A 20,834-nucleotide genomic window follows, 5' to 3' on the forward strand; every position below is an offset into this window, starting at 1 on the left:
AATAATAACTTTGATATATTTTCTAGGCTGATTATTTCATTACAAACACGTATATAATTCAACTCACATTTCATCATGTGTCGTAATTCTTGGATATGTTACTAATTTCGACAATCATTTTTCATAATTTATACCCACATTATCGCCCTGTCTTAATAAAATAATAACTTTTAAATATTGTCTGGGCTTATTATTTTATTACAAACACACTAATGTATGAAATCACATTTAATCATTTTTCATAATTCTTGGATATGTTACTTATTTCGACAATCATTTTTCATAATTTTAACCCATATTTTCGCCCTTCCCTATTTACTAAATCATAACTTTTATATAATGTCTAGGCTGATTATTTTCTTACAAACACACCAATCAATTAACTAATATTTCATCATATTTTCGTAATTCCTGGATATGTTACTAATTTCGACAATAATTTGTCATAATTTAAGCCCTCCTTATCTTCTTCCCAATTTTTTGGTCTTGGTTAATGGAGGAGAAATCCTTCATTACTGATGCAATTCTTATTTTTGTTATTGACCAGAGAGCCCCTTTTGGGGAGCTGGTTTCCCCCTAAATTTTTAACCGACCTCATGTCCAATTCCGTCCTTGTGGGGAGGCAAGTAATCAAAAAAAAATACTCAGAACGAACATTTTCCAGGGCATTTTATAATTAATCAGGAGTAACACTTCCAGGGCATTTTGCAATTAAACCAGAAATAACTTTTTCAGGTTACTTTTTTAATATTAAAACTTTGTAACATTAAACATAGAACCTATTAACACAGCCTCCCCACGGGACAGATTTAGACACCAGGGTCATATTTTTTAACGTGGAGAAAAAATTGTCTTAGTTGTAAAGGATTTCTCTTCCACTGAGAGAGAAGAAATTGAAATGTAGCACCTGAAGACAGATACTACACTTTGATCTTAGCCAAAAAGCCAAGAGAGAGAAATCATTTTTATTAGATTTGCCTCAACAGCGACACCAATTTTTAAAAAAATATTTTTCAAATGGAAAGGTTTATTTGGAATTTGAATATTCCACTTTCTTTTTTTAGGGATGCACACCATGATAACGGACTGAGCGATATAACGTCTTCGTCGTCGTCGTCGTCGTTGTCGTCGTCGTAATAAAAAATAATAATAAGTAATAATAATAATAATAATAATAATGATGATGATGATGATGATGATGATGATGATGATGATGATGACGACGACGACGACGACGATGATGATGATGATGACGACGACGACAATAACAATAATAATAATAATAATAATAATAATAATAATAATAACAATAATAATAATAACAATAACAATAATGATAATAATAATAATCATAATAATAACAACAACAACAACAATAATAACAATAACAATAATAACAATAACAATAATAATACTAACAACAATAACAATAACAATAATAACAATGATAATAATAACAATAATAATAATAATAATAATAATAATAATAATAATAATAATAATACGTCTAATGGTTGCTATATTGTTGAGAGAGAAGTAGGATAACCTCCCACTCTCCTGTAAAGTATTCACAAGGTGTACTGAAATCTATAACCTCTAACAATCCAGACCTTAATCAGAGCCTTCTTGTGTGTCGATAACACACACCCTCGGGCTTAGTGATTAATCACTAAGCCCGAGGGTGTGTGTTATCGATAGGAGGGGTGCTTCAGGCAAATAAGGAAAAGTCTGTTTACAAAACATTAGAGAGGGTGTAACCTTAAATTCAGTAAAATACTTATGAAAAATGTCAATCAAAGTAATGAGAATAATGGCGTGAATAAGGACAGAAACTCAAAGTGAAAGGCGCACGTCCGACACTTGTATCTTGAAACAGCTACGATGACGAGGTCATATTCCTGTAACTGCTAGAATGAAGTGTAGTAAAGACATGAACAAGGTAATCAGGGTATTTCATGGTTCAACCTTAAATGCAGACGATACTAAGGATACAGAATTGCTTAAGGTTTCGTCGCAGTTATAACTGACGGACCGAGAACAAGTTGGTTCTGTGGATTAAATAAAATTTTCCGTTCGTAATTTCATACAAATTCCCGAATTCGACGCATCTGTAGACATCCGGATGTTAATCCAAGATGAAGCCATAACTATAAAAAGTGTAGTATCTGTTCCGGCAGATACTGCAAGCAAAGACCCTATGTGGGGGCAGCCCCACATATAAGACATTGGTCAATGTAGGAGCAACCCTTCATACCAATTGTCACTATCCAGCTCCACTACTCCCGGGGGAGCTGGTCACCATTTCCCCTTCACTCCTCACATTAAAAATCGGCCTTGTGCCTAATTTGCTCCGTGAGGGATCAAATAAATACCAATTCTTCATACCAATTGTCACTATCCAGCTCCCATTTCCCACCCATCGGGAGCTGGTCCCCCTTTCTCTCTCCACTCCCTCTCTTTCCACATAAAAAAACGGTCCTGTGCATAATTTGCTCAGTGGAGAAGCAAATAAATACCATCTGTTCCGGCAAATACTGCAGCAAAGACCATATGTGAGGGCGACTCTATGTATAAGACCCTTCATACCAATTGTCACTATCCAGCTCCCCTACTCCCCGGGGAGTTGGTCCCCGTTTACCCTTCACTCCTCACATTAAAAACCGGCATTGTGCCTAATTTGCTCGGTGGGGGAGAAAATAAACACTCCCCTCTTTTCTTGGCCTTTTGGCTAAGATCAAAGTGTAGTATCTGTTCCGGCAGATGCTGCACTTAAGATAATTTGTACCAGTCAATGGAGGGGAAACCCTCTATACTGGGACAATTATTATTTTTGGTAACCAGAGTGACCCCTTTTAGGGGAGCTGGTTTTTACCTCACATTAAAAACGGCCTTGTGCCTAATTTGCTCAGTGGGGGAGCAAATAAATACCATCTGTTCTTACTACATGCTAGACTTATTGTGATATAAAGTGGGGGCTCACTTTTCTGTATTAATTTAATGTAAAATGATCACCCACTTTACAACCAGTCTCAAAGCCATTCAAGTCATTTTCCAGATCATTCAAGTTGTTTTTGAATGATTTCAGTTATTTTTAAGCATTCAAGTCATTCTTAAGGTCATTCAATTCATCCTTAAGTTCATTAAAGTCATTCTAAGTCATTTACTTTTTATTTATTTAAGTCATTTCAGCCCATTTTTCGGTCATTTTAGTTTATCTTTAAGAATTTCATGTTAATCCTACATTCACGCATTCATTCATTACAAGAGAGCGCGCAACTAATGGCTATCGGCCTTGTTTTTTTCTCCGAGTTAAGACATTAATTTCAACACTTCAAGAATTGCATCAGTAGTGAGATTTTTGCTAGAACGGAAGAACGACCATACCAATTTCCCAGCAGCTCTGGCAACGGATTTGATGTACGTATTCCATCTCAGATCAGGAGTAACGGTCAAGTCCTGAAATTTGTCAAAACACGGATCTTTCTCAAGATGAGAGCCATTCATTTCAATTAATGCCAGACGGGGATCAGAGCGTTTATGATGGTAACCAGCCACCTCTTTCCCCATTGCATTACCTGCTCAAGATCAGAGGGGAGAGAATCAGAGAGAACTTGGTTGTTTACGGCCTTATAAGTGTCGCTATAGATGGCAGTGTCGCAGACCTAAATGTCTGCATGATCTTAGAATGGTATTTGTGAGATCATTGATGTAGATCAAAAAGAGAGTTGGGCCCAGAATGAATTCCTGAGGGACTCCAGAACTAGTATATATATTTTTAGTTTTTTTTTTAGTTTCATATATACTGCTTATTCTAATTCTATTCATTTTTAAATTATTCACATTTACGAACCACAAGCTATCAGCCTTGTGCTTCCATTTTTAATATATTCCATCGATTATGATTTAAAACTAATTCTATTCATTATTCATAGTTTTTCTTTCAAATTCTGAAATAGATTGGAATATTTGATAACATATTAAAATCTTTATCCCCCCACGCCTTTCATCATTCCCTGATTTCTGCTCTATCAATTGCTTACATTAAGGAATGCATTAAAAACATTTTTTTTTAGATTTTTACCATTAAACATTTAAAAAATCTATTTTATTGAGAAAATGGCTATGTCTTTTGCCGCTTCGATACTTTCTGGAAAATCTATTGTTTTTTGGACGTAGGATCTCAGTATTTATGTTCAGTAAGGCTTTCAAAATATTTTAACATTAACGCAATAGTTTGACTCACAAATGGTTAAAGGAAATAACAATGAAAATAATAATTATAACACTACTATTACAACAACAACAACTACTAATAATACTAATAATTGCGGCCTTAATCATAATAAAATATTAATCATAACAACAATAAAATGTATAATATAATCAATAACATTGAGAAAATCTATATATAAACATCCTTTAAAAGCAATTAAAACAAAATAATATCGGTGTCGCTTATAAGGCAAACACATTTTGATTATATATTAATACGTCGAAATAAGTAAAATAAGGTAGTGATTTTGTTTGTAGGTATTCTTTTAAATATCCGCATTTAGAGTGAAAACATTATTACCTAGTTTTCTGTCTATTTTTTTAAATGTTTTAAATTAGTACAAATGTCTATGTTTTAAATTAGTACAAATTCGAACACATTTCAGGTGAAAACATTATTACCTACTTAAGTGTCGCTTCGAACGTAATGATCCTGCCATCCCTTAAAAAGAAAAGGGAAAAATTCCAAATGATTCATTGTGAGAAAAATGTATTTTAACTAATATATTTAATGTCAGAAGATTTTAACATTATAAAAATGTAATTTCTGATTTATTGTAATAAATCAAATTTTCAAATACTAAATTTATGTTAGAAAGTTTTAACATGACAACAATGACGTGTGACTGGCTTCACGTGTTACATTAATTGTCTTAGAAACGGTCTCGGGAATATGTGAGGATGGCCAGTCATTAGGGTCTGTGCATCAAGAAGAAAATCATACCTGAGATGTTGGATAGTACCAATAATAACATTTCTGCGCAATATCTGACTAAACCATGTAAACAGTTTTGCTGCAACCCTGCATCAAATATGCTAATACAATTTCAATGACGAGACAGTTCAAGTTTAGAGAAAGTCCAGGTTTAGAAGAAGTCCAAATGAAAGGAAGTCCAAATGAGAGGAAGTCCAACTTTAGAGAAAGTTCAAATTAAAGGAGTTTTACTATACTTTATATTTCATTTTTTTTTATATATTTTTATATGTCTTTATACATGCACACATTGTTTTATTAATTTTATTTATTATATATATTTTATACTCTTGTATTTTGATTATCAATCAGTATACCATATGTTTTTATTTTATTTTATCTTTGGTTACTATGTATCTGGTATCAGGTTCTAAGGGATTTTATATGAGCTATTTTAATATTATTTACTGACTTGTAATGTCTATGTCTTTTTATTTAATTATATATATATATATATATATATATATATATATATATATATATATATATATATATGTGTGTGTGTGTATGGGTTTATGGTATTCTTTAATATAGCCATAAAATTTCTAATATTTTATACTTAAAATTGACTAAGTATCTATTTCCACTTTTACTATATTATTTCATGCGTTAAATTGACTGCATGTGAAAATAGTCTTGAAGAAATTCCTTGCGGACGTTTAAACAGATCTTTTGAGGGTTATTTATAGTCTTCCTAATATGGCATTTCTTCGTATCACAAGTTGGGCACCGTTTTGAGGCTGGTGCGTATGCTGGTATTCGCTCTATGATCTTCCATTTAACGCTGAATGGTGTTTTGTTGTTTTTTAACCGTCATACTCGGGCAGCTAATGCTGTCTTTATCCTTGTTTTTGCCCTAAAATAACTGTTATCCATGTAAAATCTCTGCTTAAACGACCCTTGTGTCATACCTATGTATATTTCTGGTTTATCACTAGCCTTATGCGTGAGTGTCGCTTCATATACAGGGGATATCACCCTGCATCTTTCCTCTAATGGGCAATCTTCCTTTTCATTGCATTCCCTTGCGATGATCTTTTTTATTGATGGGGTAGTAGAATAGCTGACCTATATATATATATATATATATATATATATATATATATATATATATATATATATATATATATATATATATATATATATTGTTCTTCTTCACGCACTTTTCTTAATTTAGCCTCGGCAGTCGAGTTTTAAATTTCTTCTATTCCTTTTTTACGCACATTTTAATATTATTATTGAAATTCATTCACTTTTTCTTGTACCTTTTTGTAGATTATTCCATAGATTTCTGCCTTTTGGATTACTTTGGATCATCTTCCATTTACGCAATTCCCTTGGATGTTACTATTGTGAATGGAAATTTAATTAACTTTCTTGCATTCTGCATTTTTGCATTTTTCCGTCATTGGATATTTTACCTTTCAGCAGACTGTCCATTCACTTGAAATGACTTTTTTATTCACCATACTCCATCTGCTTAACTTTTTTATTCTTAAGTAAGATCTATGACTTACTTGTAGTTTCATTAAATACTTTTGTAAGCAAAATTCGATCCCGCATTTTAGCTAAATCCTACCCTCTGCTAAGAAGGAAAGTATTCCTTCGAAACTCCGTGGATTAAGGACTATCAAATTATTTAATGTTTCCTTTTTAAAATTAAATATGTTTTTAACACTTTTCAAAGCTTTTTTTAACATGTTTTATTAACTACTTGTTCTTATATATATATGTATATATATGTGCATATATATGTGTGTATAATATATATATATATGTGTGTATGTAGATATATATGTGCGTGTATATATATATATATATATATAAACATTGGGATGAAGCATAAGCATATATATGAAGTTACAGACACGGTAAAATAAATATGTGTATGTATGAATTTACTTTTCAGTTTAATAAAGAAAAACATCATTTTTTATGAGGAGCTGTAAATGCTCTTCATACCTAGGCATTTCGAAGCCTAATTCTTCCCATCTGAAAATGAGAAAGAAAATATGAAAATTAGGTACACTAGAAACGAAATGACTTCGTGGCCTGGTGGGAGATGTCCTTTTCTCTTCGCTGCAACCTCTGTCTCACAGAAGAGATGTTGCGAATTTGTCTCTGCTTTATCGTTATTTTCATGGAAAGTGTTCAACTGAGCTTCAATCTATGGTCCCCCCCCTCGCCAAACTTTCACAAGAAACACTAAACTAGCTGAAAACATTATCAATAATTTTCCCCACTCTTTATCTGTACCTAAACCTAAACATAGATTCCAAGATCAAGGCTTCTTTCTTAGAACTGCACGCCTGTGGAATTTTCTTCCGTTTTCCTGCCTTCCAGCTTTCTATAATATGATTGTCTTCAAGTCCAACGTGAACAAATTTCTGATGAGCCGTTCCACTTAAGTTAACAAATTTACCGAACTTCCATTACTATCGATTACTATATTGTCCTTTTGACTACTCTACACTCTTTAACCCTTATCCTTGAGTGACCCATCGGCCTTGATAAGTGGTGACGTTTATGTAAAAAAAACACGCTAAAATGAAAAATATAGTAAAACATAGATATTAATATAAAACAAATATATATTAAGAAAAAACATGATAAAAATTATAAGGATTAAAAATAAACTAATAATGCTGATGCAAGAGGTAAAGAATGGCGCAGAAGGGACTAGTGTTTAGTATGTTCGAGATTTGTTAGAAAAATAGGTGTTGCGTGTGAGAGTTCCTTCCTCATGCTTTCCGAAACGGCTGGGTATACCTTTTGGAAATGTCACACAAAAATAGATTATATGTTTGGCAGTGTTTTTAGCTATGTTTTGTATAGAAATCCCTGTGATAAATATCGAAAATCGAAAATAATCAAATCAGAACATTAGTTTGTTCCCTCTTATCGATATAAAAGTAGACTTTTTACATAGGAATATTTTACGGTACACCGGTCAAGAAAATAACACAATTTTAGCAAATCGTTTCTCTTTAAAAATAGATTCATTATCATTTGAAATTTTTTATACCGGCCTTTCTTGAACAGAGGAATATACACCGATTAGCACTATAAATAGTGCTAGTAATTCCAACACCGGTGAGAGAGATGCGACTGCACTTCAACTGCTAGCCGAGTGCCCAGAAGATGTACACGCTTTCTAATAATTGAACACACTTATGTGTTTTAGAAAGGGAAAAAGAATTTTTTTCTTCACCAGAAGCCATTTTTTCTACGTAAGAATTTTGTTCTGCAAAGTTAAATGTCCAGAACCAACTAGCAAATACCGTGTAAGCTTATCATTATTTCGATAACATCTGGGACTTGAAAAAAAAACACGTTTGACTTTGTCAAGAGAAAAACAGACCGTGAAAAACAGACCGTGAAAAATAATTATTCGCGTACGTCATTTGTGATTAGCAAACATGTACAGTGTCAAGTCATTTTTTGCAAAAGGCAAAGAGGGTAAAAAAAAAACAAAAAAACTAAAAGTTTCCCATACGAATTCGTCGGATATTTAAAGCGACGGATTTTATTTTTGCTACGTAAAAACGCGTGCAAATAAAAAAAAATGTTAAACAAATGTTATTTTGCTGGATTGTTTCTAGTAAGACTTGAAATATCGCGTTCAACAAGTTACAAAAGGACCGCTTAACTGTTGTTCTTCGAACAAAAGAATTGGGAAAGAAAATTTGGTTGACTTTTTTTTACTAAGGAATATTTCTTTAATACAAACGTAAGTTGAAAACTGAATTCGTATGATGGATACGAAATTCAAAGATTCACTATTGGAATTGTTCCAATTCAAGGAAGAGCGAAATCTCGCGTTGCAAAAGCAGCAAATTCAACAAAAGTAAAAAGAGAAGAGAGATTTAGACAAGCATTTGAAGACAAAATGCTTTAACAACAGAAACGCTCCGAGGAAATATTGATGAAAACACAGGCGGAACAAAGTAAAATTCTGGAGGCGACACAGTTAACTAAAGTGGACGATAATCATAACGCATTTTCCCAAAACAGCTGTGTGGGCCGCTATTGAAAATTTCAATAATAATCCAGAAGACGATGTCAATTTCGTCCAGTGCTATAGACGATATGACGATATTTTTATACCGGATTGTGGCACCTGGTCAGACGCGAAAAAACGCAGACGCAAAGTTAGATCGATTTTTCACGAATCGTTACACAAGCAGAATAAGCCAACACCCAAAAAACTGATAACAAAAAAAACAAAAAAAACCGTATACATTTGGCGAAAGAGTATTCTACAAGATTCACAAAAATAATAAGACTTTCTGGGAGTCCAGCATTGTTAAGAAACAAATAGGCAACATGGTCTACATGATTAAGCGACCAGACTTCGTGCACAAACGTTACACTAACCAAATTCGGAAAGGATACTCGAACAGTGAGGTGACCAGATCGCCCGTGGAGGACATCATGGACACAGTGTTTGATACTTTTCAGGTGTCCATACCAGAGAGAGCTCCGGAGAACAGAAGATCAAACAGAAAACGGAAATTAACAGAATTGATTAGGGTGAACCCAAAACAAAAACGTTATTAATCCCAGACGGGATATTTTCAAAGGGGGTGTTATACTGGCCTTCCTTGAACAGAGGAGTATACACTGATAAGCACTATAAATAGCGCTAGTAATTCCAACACCGGTGAGAGAGATGCGGCTGCACTTCAACTGCTAGTCGAGTGCCCAGCAGATATACACGCTTTCTTAAGTTTGTACATTATTGTTAATCCACTTGTTCCTTAACCGAAACTCGAAGTGATTGTTTTAATTTTCACTGTTGTTCCACGACACAACAGAAATATTGCTCAGTGGTAGACAATTCGACAAAATATCGAATGATTCCCTGGTTCAAGCCCGGATGTACCTCACTATTTTATTTTTTGTAAGAGTTCAATTTACGATAAAAGAAGAGCGACCATTCAAAATCGACGCAAATCATTTCTTCGTTTGTATATTTTATAACTGAACATTAATCAGGAGCTACTTTTCCCGGCCATTCATTGTCAATCTCAAATTTCAGCTTTTTGTGTCTTCATTTCATACTCTTGTGTGTCCTATTGTATAAGCTGCAATAATTATTGTTGAGCTGGACATTATCCGGATAAATCTCCTTTTGTGGAATTGATCTTTCTCTTTTCCTTTTACATTAAGCTATATATATATATATATATATATATAAATATATATATATATATATATATATATATATACATATATATATATATTATCTATCTATCTATATATATATATATATATATATATATATATATATATATATATATATATATATATATAGATATGGTTGTGCGTGTGTGTGTTTAAATTTTTTTTATTATTCAGCCAAGGTGTTTTTCTGAGGAACAAATGCAACCTAAAGGAAGTCGCGAAAGTGACTGTAAGTTTTTAATAAAATAATTCCCGATCAAAAGTTTCTTGCTAAACTAAAGTTGTGCAAAAAAAAAAAAAACAATCGAAATGCTATTCTGTTTGCATAATACCTCTTTTTGTGCATCTCTAAAAATGCAAACCCATTTCAATCGATTTGTGTGAAGAAAGACATTTCGCAAATGCATACGGCGAAACCACTTGAAAACATTTTTAAGCAAAGGAAAGAAAAAACTCATTTCAAATACTTGGTGATCGGTTTACCATCATCATAGTTGCAAGTAAGATGATTTTAGCTGCATTTGAACATAATATCACCATGAAAGAAAAGGTCTAACTTCCATAAAAATATAGATATTAGTTTCGTACCACCTTTATTGAAAAAGAAATTATCAGGACTTAAGTATTATATTTTGTATTTTTACGTGTGGAAATACATACACAATATAAACGAGAGACAAGATAAGTAGAATTCACTTTGCATCGTCATAAAAATTATGGAAATATGCAAAATGTCCCATATTTATTTATATGGTTTTGAAGAGCAAACAATTCTCTGTTAAAAACGAGTAAAAGTGAAAAAAAAATGACATCTATTGGGAGAAATTTAATCTCACATAATTTTGAACTAACTGACAGAGAAGAAATTTACATCACGAATAAATGGCAAACTTTCCTGGTAAGATAAAAATCAGTGGTATTTCTTCTAGCTTGCACAACCATTGCGTCATTTTGCATATCGGCCGAGTCTGGTAGGTGATGCTTCGCAAGAAGCACAAGTTAAATCTCTAATTATAAATGTTCTTGGCAAAAGGATCCATTTAACTGTGATTCTAATAGAGTATGTCGTTGGTTCTGCTGAATAGATATTTCAATATCAGCATTTTTAGCTGATTCAAATTCATATTATGTAAAAATACCTTATTAGTTGGGTAGAATAGCCCCACAGAGGAGAGAAGAGAGTGATCCAATCGCCTTTAAATTGACGAGCCCATGCATTCAAAAAGTCAGACGAAAATCCCTGTCCATCCTCTTAGAAAAATATACGCGAACTGATTTTTCGGGTTTTGCTGCCTGCTAATCCGCGAGTTAAAATTCAAATCGACCAATGAAAAAGGCCGTAATAAAAACATGACATCAAATTCTTATCAACTAATGACTGTTCGCATTTCAAGCCATGCAATTTCTAGCACACTGCCAAATAGTGAAAGTAAAAAGTAATGAGTATCTACTACATTTGTCAAAATATCAAATACAAGGCAACTACGTCAATTAATCGACTAGTAAATTATTCTATTATTCCCAATGTCTTAACCAAACGTTAAGGTTTTATTATATATATATATATAAGATTGTTTCTATTCGCAAGGTCTAAACGAAACATTAGGTTATATATACACACACACACACACACACACACACACACACACACACACACACACACACATATATATATATATATATATATATATATATATTCGCGCATATTTTATTAAAGAGGTTAAAGAGGATCTTCATTCTTCTTTTTATGATCTTTCTTTCGAATTTTTCTTGTTTTCGTACAAGTATTTTTGTTGTGGGGTCCAAAGTTTTTATAAAGTCCCCTACTTTACCGGTTGTTTTTTCTGTGCATCGTACTTATTGATCGATTTGTTCCCTGTCGTTGTACTGTTTTCATTACTAATTTACTATGTGTAGTTTCGCCTAATTTTAATTTTTTTCCTTCCTCTTCACCTTTATCGTGTTAGAATAGGTGGAGAATTCGGCTGCTGTTTTCAAAGTTTATTTCAATAATGGTTGGGTTTTTACTCTTTATTATTAATGCTTATATATATATATATATATATATATATATATATATATATATATATATATATATATATATAAAATAAAAATTACAGTTAAATTTACCAAAATGATCCAAGGTGTTAAACTAAAGTATATTATAAATATTAAAGAATTAATATTTATAAAGTAATCTCAATAAGATGTAAAAGCTCGATCAAACCAAATAGAAGATAGAGCTTATAATAAGAGCAAACAGTTAATATAACATGTTAAAACACACTTTGAAAAAGAGTTAAAAACATATTTAATCTGAAAAGGGAATATCGCTCTGCTTCACTTTTTGTTATCAAGTAAGATCTTTGACTTACTTGTAGTTTCATCAAATACATTTGTATGCAAAATCCGATCCCGCGTTTTGCTAATTCCTACCTTCTGATGAGAAGGAAAGTATTTCTTCGAAACTCCGCGGATTCAGGACTATCCACTTATCAAGTGTTTCCTTTTCAGATTAAATGTTTTTAACTCTTTTTCAAAGTGTTTTTAACATGTTTATTAACTGTGCGCTCTTATATATATATATATATATATATATATATATGCATGTATATATATATGCATGTATATATATATGCATGTATATATATATATATATATTCATTGTAAGAAACAATCTGTGACTTTATCTGCTTATGGTGAATGAATTTACAACCAATAAATCTAGCTCACCCAGATTACCAATATATAGGGTGGGGTCATGGGTTCTATTACAAAAGTCCATAGTTATTTTTTTATCATAATATTAAAATAAATTTACTATTTCGTTGTCATTATATGATAATGTAATATATGATTTCTTATTCTTCAGTAATAAAATATACTAATTTAATATAATGTCTGTTGAATTGAAGAGACGATTCATTATAGACAAGCATGAGAATGCATGCATTCACCAGAAATATTCAAGTAAAGAAAACCCCCAAAATTAACTGGATTATTATTAAAAAAAAACAAAAAAAACATTGTTGGTACCTGGAAACTTCGTCGATCAAACATAGACAGCGATCAGATTGTTCTCGCATCCAAATATTAGGGGGAGGGGACGAAAACAAACAAAATCCGAGATAAATCGCAAATGAAAGCACAAACATCACCATAGACTATACAAAAATTATATGGAAGTGATCTACAGATGTAACACTAGTAGCCCCACAACTGTCAACTTTTCTCTGCCCTACAATAACAAATAGACTCATGAAAAGCCGACTCTTATTTAATCGCATGGCATCATCCTCGCGATGAAAACTCTGTTCCGTCTGCCTGCTTCCCACCTGACTTCAACTTGGATGTCTTCAAGCCCAACGTTAACAAATTCCTAATGAACCGCCCCTTTAAGTAAACACTTCATCAAATCTCCACACTAATGTACTGTACTTGCAATAACCCTTATCCCTGAGTGGCTTCCGGGCCTTGATAAGTGGTGACCACCGTGTAAAAAAAAGAAAATGTATTCTTACTTCGACAGTTCCGCAATCATCAAAATGATAGAGTCTTTGCGAGAAGTTGTCAGCAGAACTGGGAGGATCAAGACGCAAATCGTCCGATTCGTAATTATTGATCAACAAACGCGGATTATAACCAGTTTGTAAAAAGTAGTTGGGGGGGGGGTAAATATCTAGACCCTCTTCAGAAGCAATAATATAAACAAGCCGTCGATCATTGTTCGCCTTGGCCACATCGGACAGTTAAGAATTTGAAATAGCAGACTGTCTTTCTTCCTATCAAAATTTTCAAAGATTATTTGATTGTTTTTATCATTCTCCCTCATGCACCTCTTTGCAAAGAAAAACGGTAAGATTACTAATAGAATTTAACCCGAAATTTCTTTGAATTCCCCCGAAATGAAGAAGGTTCTTGCATGGTTCGGATAAACGTGTAGGGACATCAAACAGATTGGTAAGTCTAATAAAATGATAATAGAAACGATCTAGTGCTCATATGAAGAAATACCCCAGATGTACAGCAACAAAACATACATTTTACGTCTACGTCATTATGATTTATCAAAAAATGGCCGGTAAAGTCAACACTCATTTGTGGATATGGGTGGACAAAATTGCCCGATGAGTAGGCATTTGAGAACCTGAGAGGGTTTTATATTACATTGAATAAAAATGATTTGTCTTTCTTGGCCTTTTGCCTAAGGTGAATCGCACCCTGTCAGCGTCGGTGAATGTTGTTCACGCAGACGAGGACGGGCGGGCGCTTGTTGTTGATGTTGCTGTTAATTGTAGCGTTTTTCGGATTGTTGCTGTTTATGCTCCCAATGCTGCTGTAGAGAGGGCAACCTTTTTTCGACGGTTGGAGGGCTTCTTAGTGGATCCGGAACGGTAAGTTTTAATGGGTGATTGGAATGCAATCTTTGATCCCAGTATAGATAAGGTCGGGGGGGGGCTAGTGGGTCGGCGTGGTGTGACAGCACTCTGTCTGACCTGATGGCTTCGTGCGATCTCGTCGACAGATTTCGTCTTGATCATCCGGGGCGGGAGATGTGGACGTGGCATTCTGTAGTGCCTTCCCATCCAAGTATTTACTTGAATCGGATGTTAGTTAGAAGAGGCGACATAGACTTCCTATCTTGCCCCACATTCCACTTGCTAGGACATTCGGACCATAAACTCGTCATGGCCCGTTTGAACTTAAGTGCTAGGCCTAAACTGGCCGGATACTGGAAGTTCAACAGCTCCTTGTTGGAGCTGGAGGACTACCGGTTGAAGGTCACTGAGCTAATTCAGCGGGCTTTAGTGGGGGCGGTTACAGGGAGTAAGTGGTGGGTTAGTCTTAAGGCCAAAATTAGGCGCTTCTCTGTCAAGTATAGCCAACGCCTCGCGTTAGATAAGGCTGAGGCAAAGAAGCGCTTAGAGGATAAGCTGACCCGGGCGGTGGAAGGGGGGATCCCCTAGAGTTAGCACTAGCTAAAGATCTCAACCGCTTGGCTAGCGAGCGGTATGAAGGTCAAGTAGTTAGGGCTAGGTTAAACAAAGTTTCTAACGAGGCTGTGAATGTTGACGCCGTTGAGCGTAAGGCTGCTTTAAGGCGCGGTTCGGATGGGTACATTCGCAAAGTACATAACCTGGAAGGACACGCTTTAGTAACGACTCGGGAGATCTGCGAGAGGTTTCGGGAGCATCTATCGGTGCGCTTCACCCAACTACCCAGACTCAGGGTTGATGAGTTTGGCAGCTATTTGGCTGACTCGCCCCACCTAACGGCGGCTCGAGCGGCTAGCTGTGATGGTCTTATTACTGAACATGAGGTCATTACTGCGTTGAAGCAGGTCGGCTATAACAAATCTCCGGGGCTTGATGGTTTACCCTACGAGTTTTACTTGAGGCTGTCGCCCATGTTGGTCCCTCTTCTGAAGGATATGTTCAACCATTGGTTTGCCCAGGGTTCCATCCCTGGACAGGTGACCAAGGGTGTGATCACATTGCTGAGGAAAGGTCAACGGCATGGCGGGGGGGGGGGGAAACTTTGATGATTTCAGGCCCTTGACTCTGCTAAACACAGAGTTAAAGATTTTGGCAAAGATTCTTGCGAATCGCTTGCAGGTTGTCATCACTGACTTGATCGAACCAGACCAGACTTATGCTGTGAAGCAGAGATCGATTCAAGACAATTTGCATTTGATACGCTCGATCATAGAGGGGACAGAAGACGACGCCGAAGCCGCGCTGATCAGTTTAGATCAGTCCAAGGCATTCGATAGGGTCGACCATCGGTTCCTAGGATCTGTGTTAGAGGCCGCCGGATTTAATCCGGACTTCCACAAGTGGATCTTTGTTCTGTATGACAGGCCAACGGTGGCGGTGCAGATCAACGGTAAGCTATCGGAGTCATTCGCTGTCTCTCGGTCGGTGCGACAAGCTTGTCCGCTGTCGCCTCTGTTGTATGTCCTGGCGTTGGAACCCCTCCTTCGCAAGTTAAGGGACAAGGCGGCTACACCAGTCCTGCGCGGAATAGCTCTCCCTGGAGGCACACGAGCCAGGGTTTCCGCGTTCGCCGATGACGTCACCGCGTTCGTGTCTTGCCACACGGACGTTCAAGTGGTGGTCGAGTCGCTCGCTCGATACGAAGAAGTAACAGGGGCCATCTTCAACCGTAGCAAGTCTGTTAGCCTGCGGTTGGGGGCCTGGACCGGGGTAAACTCGCTTCCAGGTATTTTCAGCTGGGCCGATGGACCGGTCCGTATTCTCGGTGTCTGGTTTGGACTGGGACTTCAGCTGGAAAAGAATTGGTCGGAAGTACAGTCTAAGGTCAAATCGTCAGTAAAGACTTGGATTGGAAGGAAATTGTCCTTGAAGGGTCGGGCGGAGGCGTGTGCTACATACGTCTTTCCGCTCATCCTTTACCGTTTGTCTGTACTTCCTCTCCCTGCAGAACGACTAACCCGCTTACAAGGGCGCCTCGATTCACTTTTGTGGAACGAGTGTAAGCATTATGTCTGCAGAGAGGTCTGTGTTCAACGGCCGAGCGAGGGAGGCCTGGGTCAGCCCAGTCTCTTGTGTCATAGAAACGCCGAGAGATTGGCTTTCCTGGGTCGTTCGCTTGAAGGAGACGCTCGTTGGGTCCCTGTGGTTGAGAACTCGTTTCCCAATCTAAACCCAACCTATCGGTAGAAGGTCGTCGTAGACCGAAGGGGGAGTCCAAGTTCTTCTCCGAATGCCGGACCTCTCTTAGGGCTTTGCCGGGGACCAGTGTCCTCGATCAGCCAAGGAAGAAACTGTATCGGGATTTAGTGGAGGGGACCGCGAAGGATCCACTTTGTAGGCGGATGGGATGGTCGATGGAGGTTGTCCGTTCTCAATGGTGTTGGGCGCCGGGACGGGAGATTCTGAATAACTCGGAATTCTCCCTGACTTGGCGACTGGTCCGAAATGCGCTGCCCCTCTTCGACGAACTTTTCCGGTATAAAGAACATACCAAGCGCTTCTGTCCGTGCTGTGACGAACGCGAGCCCGAAACAATCGAGCACGCGTTTTTTAGTTGCAGCCGGATACAGCCCTTATTAAAGTACGTCGAGGGGGTAACAGCTCGCATCGATGCCGAGTGCCTGCTCGATCTCGACGTAGGAAGTTTTGTGTACAACATGGAGCCGCCGTTCCCCAGGGAGGAAAGTTTGGTTTTCCTGGCGATCCTAGCAGTAGCGCGCATGACCATTTGGGTCACGCGCCTAAAGTTGGTCCGCGAAGGGACATCTCTTCCTGATCGGGATCTGATCGTTTACTTTAAACATTTGCTTAAAGTAAAGATCAGATGCGATTGGAAGAGGTTGCCTAGAGTGGAATTTGACAAGAGGTGGGTGCACAGCACTAGTTTGTGCATCCGTCGAGGAGCCAAGTTTGAATACGTGTTCCCTCCTTGAACATGGCGCGGGCGGTGCTGGGTCCTTCGGAACCCATCCCGCCTAGAGTTTAGTTAAGACATTCTAAGAAGACTCTTGACTGGTGGTACAAATGAGATCCTGCTCCCGATGTTAATGTTTTGGTACTAGAGAACCTCTGAGTCTGCCCAGCCCCTCTGCACCTCATCTTTGTTTTCTGATATCCCCGGTCTTCCCCCCTACTCAGAGGTCACCTTCCTACCCCCTCCATCCGTTGCTTTATTTTCTCCCACTTCCATTAAGGCTTCTTCCCCAAACCCCACTAGGGATGCCCTGCTTGTTTTCGGTTCCCCGGAAAACAGTAGGGGATCTAGACAAATAGAGTAGTTCAGGGGGGCCTCACTAACATCTCAATAGGAGTTTATTTTTATTTTCTGCAATGAACTTTTCTGGCTAGTTTTTTTCCCATCCCACGATCATTTTACATTGATAAATTCACAAACTTTTATTTTCCAATGAACTTGAACTTTATCTTCACACACATGCATATATACAAAAAAAAAAAAAAAAAATACACACACAACACACAGATAAGTGTTTACAAATTGTATATAAGTTATTTTTTACACTGAACGCTGGGGTTATTAGTTAGATTAGGATCCACAGAGTGAATGAGGTATTTTGGTAAATGTTGCCAGTCAAGAGTAAGACTTTAAAGTCCATTTTCTATCAAATGTTAATAGTTACAAAGACCCTGAACCCTCCCCTCCCCAATTTCTTATAGGGCCTTGTGTCTAATTTTGTTGATTGTTATTTTTGTTTTATAATTTTAAATTGTAATTTCATTTTTGACAACAAGAAAATAAATAAGATCAAAGTGTAGTATCTGTTCTTCAGGTGCTACTTTTCGATTTCTTTTCTCTCAGTGGAAGAGAAATCCTTTACGACTAAGATAATTTTTCTCCACGTTATAAAAACGACCCTGGTGTCTAAATCTGTTCCGTGGTGACGCATTGTGATTAGGACTATGTTTAATGTAACAAAGTTTTAATATAAAATAAGGAAGTGGAAAAAGTTATTTCTGATTTAATTACAAAATGCCCAGGAAGTGTTACTCCTGATTAATTATAAAATGCCCTGAAAAATATCCGTTCTGATTATTTTTTTTGTTTACTAGCCTCCCCACAAGGGCGGAATTGGACATGAGGTCGGTTAAAAAGTTAGGGGGAAACCAGCTCCCCAAAAGGGGCTCTCTGGTCAATAACAAAAATAAGAATTGTATCAGTAATGAAGGATTTCTCCTCCATTGACCAAGACCAAAAATAGGGGGATTTAAGTCACTGGAATGCTGAAACTGATAGTACACTCAGACATTCATGTTGAAGCAATGGTTACCTAATCCCTAACCGTGTTAATGTTTTAATGTATTACTTTTGCAAAGCTGCTGAAACAGTTTATGATTTAAACATTACTTATATCAAGTATATTTTAAGCAGTGAGTTGCGTGATATGAAGTCAGTCCCGGAAATTACTCAAACCGTTTACGATTTAAACATTAATTTATATCATGTATATTTTTAACAGTGGGGTGGGGGATATTAAATCAGTCCCGAAAATGGGTGAACCCGTTTACGCATTACACATTGCTTTATTTAATGTATATTTTTAACATTGGGGTGTGAAATATGAAGTCGGTTCCGGAAATGGCTGCAACCATTTACGTCTTTGACATTACTTTATTTAATGTATATTTTTAACAGTAGGATGGGAGATAAGAAGTCGATCCCGGAACTAACTGAAAAAGTTTACGGTTTATACATTACTCTATTTCATATATATTTTCAACAGTGGGGTGGGGATTATAAGTCAGTTCCAGAAATGGCTGAAACAGTTTACTATTTAGACATTACATTATATCATGTATATTTTTAGCAGTGGGTTGGGGATATAAAGTCGGTCCCGGAAATGGCTGAAACAGTTTACTATTTAGACATTACATTATTTCATATATGTTTTTAGCAGTGGGTTTGGGATATAAAGTCAGTCCCGGAAATTGCTGAAATAGTTTACGATTTAAATATAACTTTATTTCATGTATATTTTTAACAGTGGGGTGGGGGATATTAAATCAGACCCGAAAATGGGTGAACCCGATTACGCATTACACATTGCTTTATTTAATGTATATTTTTAACATTGGGGTGGGAAATATGAGGTCGGTTCCGGAAATGGCCGCAACCATTTACGTCTTTGACATTACTTTATTTAATGTATATTTTTAACAGTAGGATTGGAGATAATAAGTCGGTCCCGGAACTGGCTTAAAAAGTTTACGATTTTTACATTACTTTATTTCATGTATATTTTCAACAGCGGGGTGGGGATTATACGTCAGTCCCGGAAATGGCTGAAATAGTTTACTATATAGACATTACTTTATTTTATATATATATTTTAGCAGTGGGTTGGGGATATAAATCACTCCCGAAAATGGCTGAAACAATTTACTATTTAGAAATTACATTATTTCATGTATGTTTTTATCAGTGGGTTTCGGATATAAAGTCCGTTCCGGAAATGGCCGAAACAGTTTATTATTTAGACATTAGATTATTTCATGCATATTTTTAGCAGTGGGTTTGGGATATAAAGTCGGTCCCGGAAATGGCTGAAACAGTTTACTATTTAGACATTACATTTTTTCATGTATATTTTTATCAGTGGGTTGGGGATCTAAAGTCGGTCCCGGAAAAGTCTAAAACAGTATACTATTTAGACATTACATTATTTCATGCATATTTTTAGCAGTGGGTTTGGGATATAAAGTCAGTCCCGAAAATGGATGAAACAGTTTACTATTTAGACATCACATTATTTCATGTATATTTTTATCAGTGGGTTTGTGATATAAAGTCGGTCCCGGAAATGGCTGAAACAGTTTACTATTTAGACATTACGTTATTTCATGTATATTTTTAGCAATGGGTTTGTGATATAAAGTCGGTCCCAGAAATGGTTGAAACAGCTTACTATTTAGACATTACATTATTTCATGTATATATTTATTAGTGGGTTTGAGATATAAAGTCAGTCCCGAAAATGGCTGAAATAGTTTACGATTAAAACATTATTTTATTTAATGTATATTTTCAACAGTTGTGTGGCGGACATGAAGTCAGTCCAGGGATTGAATGAGATGTGCAAATATATACTACCAGAAAGCGTCGCCCAGTA

The 20,834-nt window shown here is 36.2% G+C and overlaps 2 pseudogenes; one reads left to right on the forward strand and one right to left on the reverse strand.

Annotated features, from left to right (window-relative positions):
- Positions 1 to 816: 816 nt before the first annotated feature.
- On the reverse strand, positions 817 to 958 carry LOC145280597 (U2 spliceosomal RNA; annotated as a pseudogene).
- Positions 959 to 2,708: 1,750 nt separating this feature from the next.
- Positions 2,709 to 2,921, forward strand: LOC145280504 (U2 spliceosomal RNA; annotated as a pseudogene).
- The last annotated feature ends 17,913 nt before the right edge of the window (positions 2,922 to 20,834 follow it).

Source organism: Euprymna scolopes, chromosome 7 (genome assembly GCF_053919585.1).
Source record: "Euprymna scolopes isolate OS-2025 chromosome 7, ASM5391958v1, whole genome shotgun sequence".
NCBI classification, from domain to species: domain Eukaryota; kingdom Metazoa; phylum Mollusca; class Cephalopoda; order Sepiida; family Sepiolidae; genus Euprymna; species Euprymna scolopes.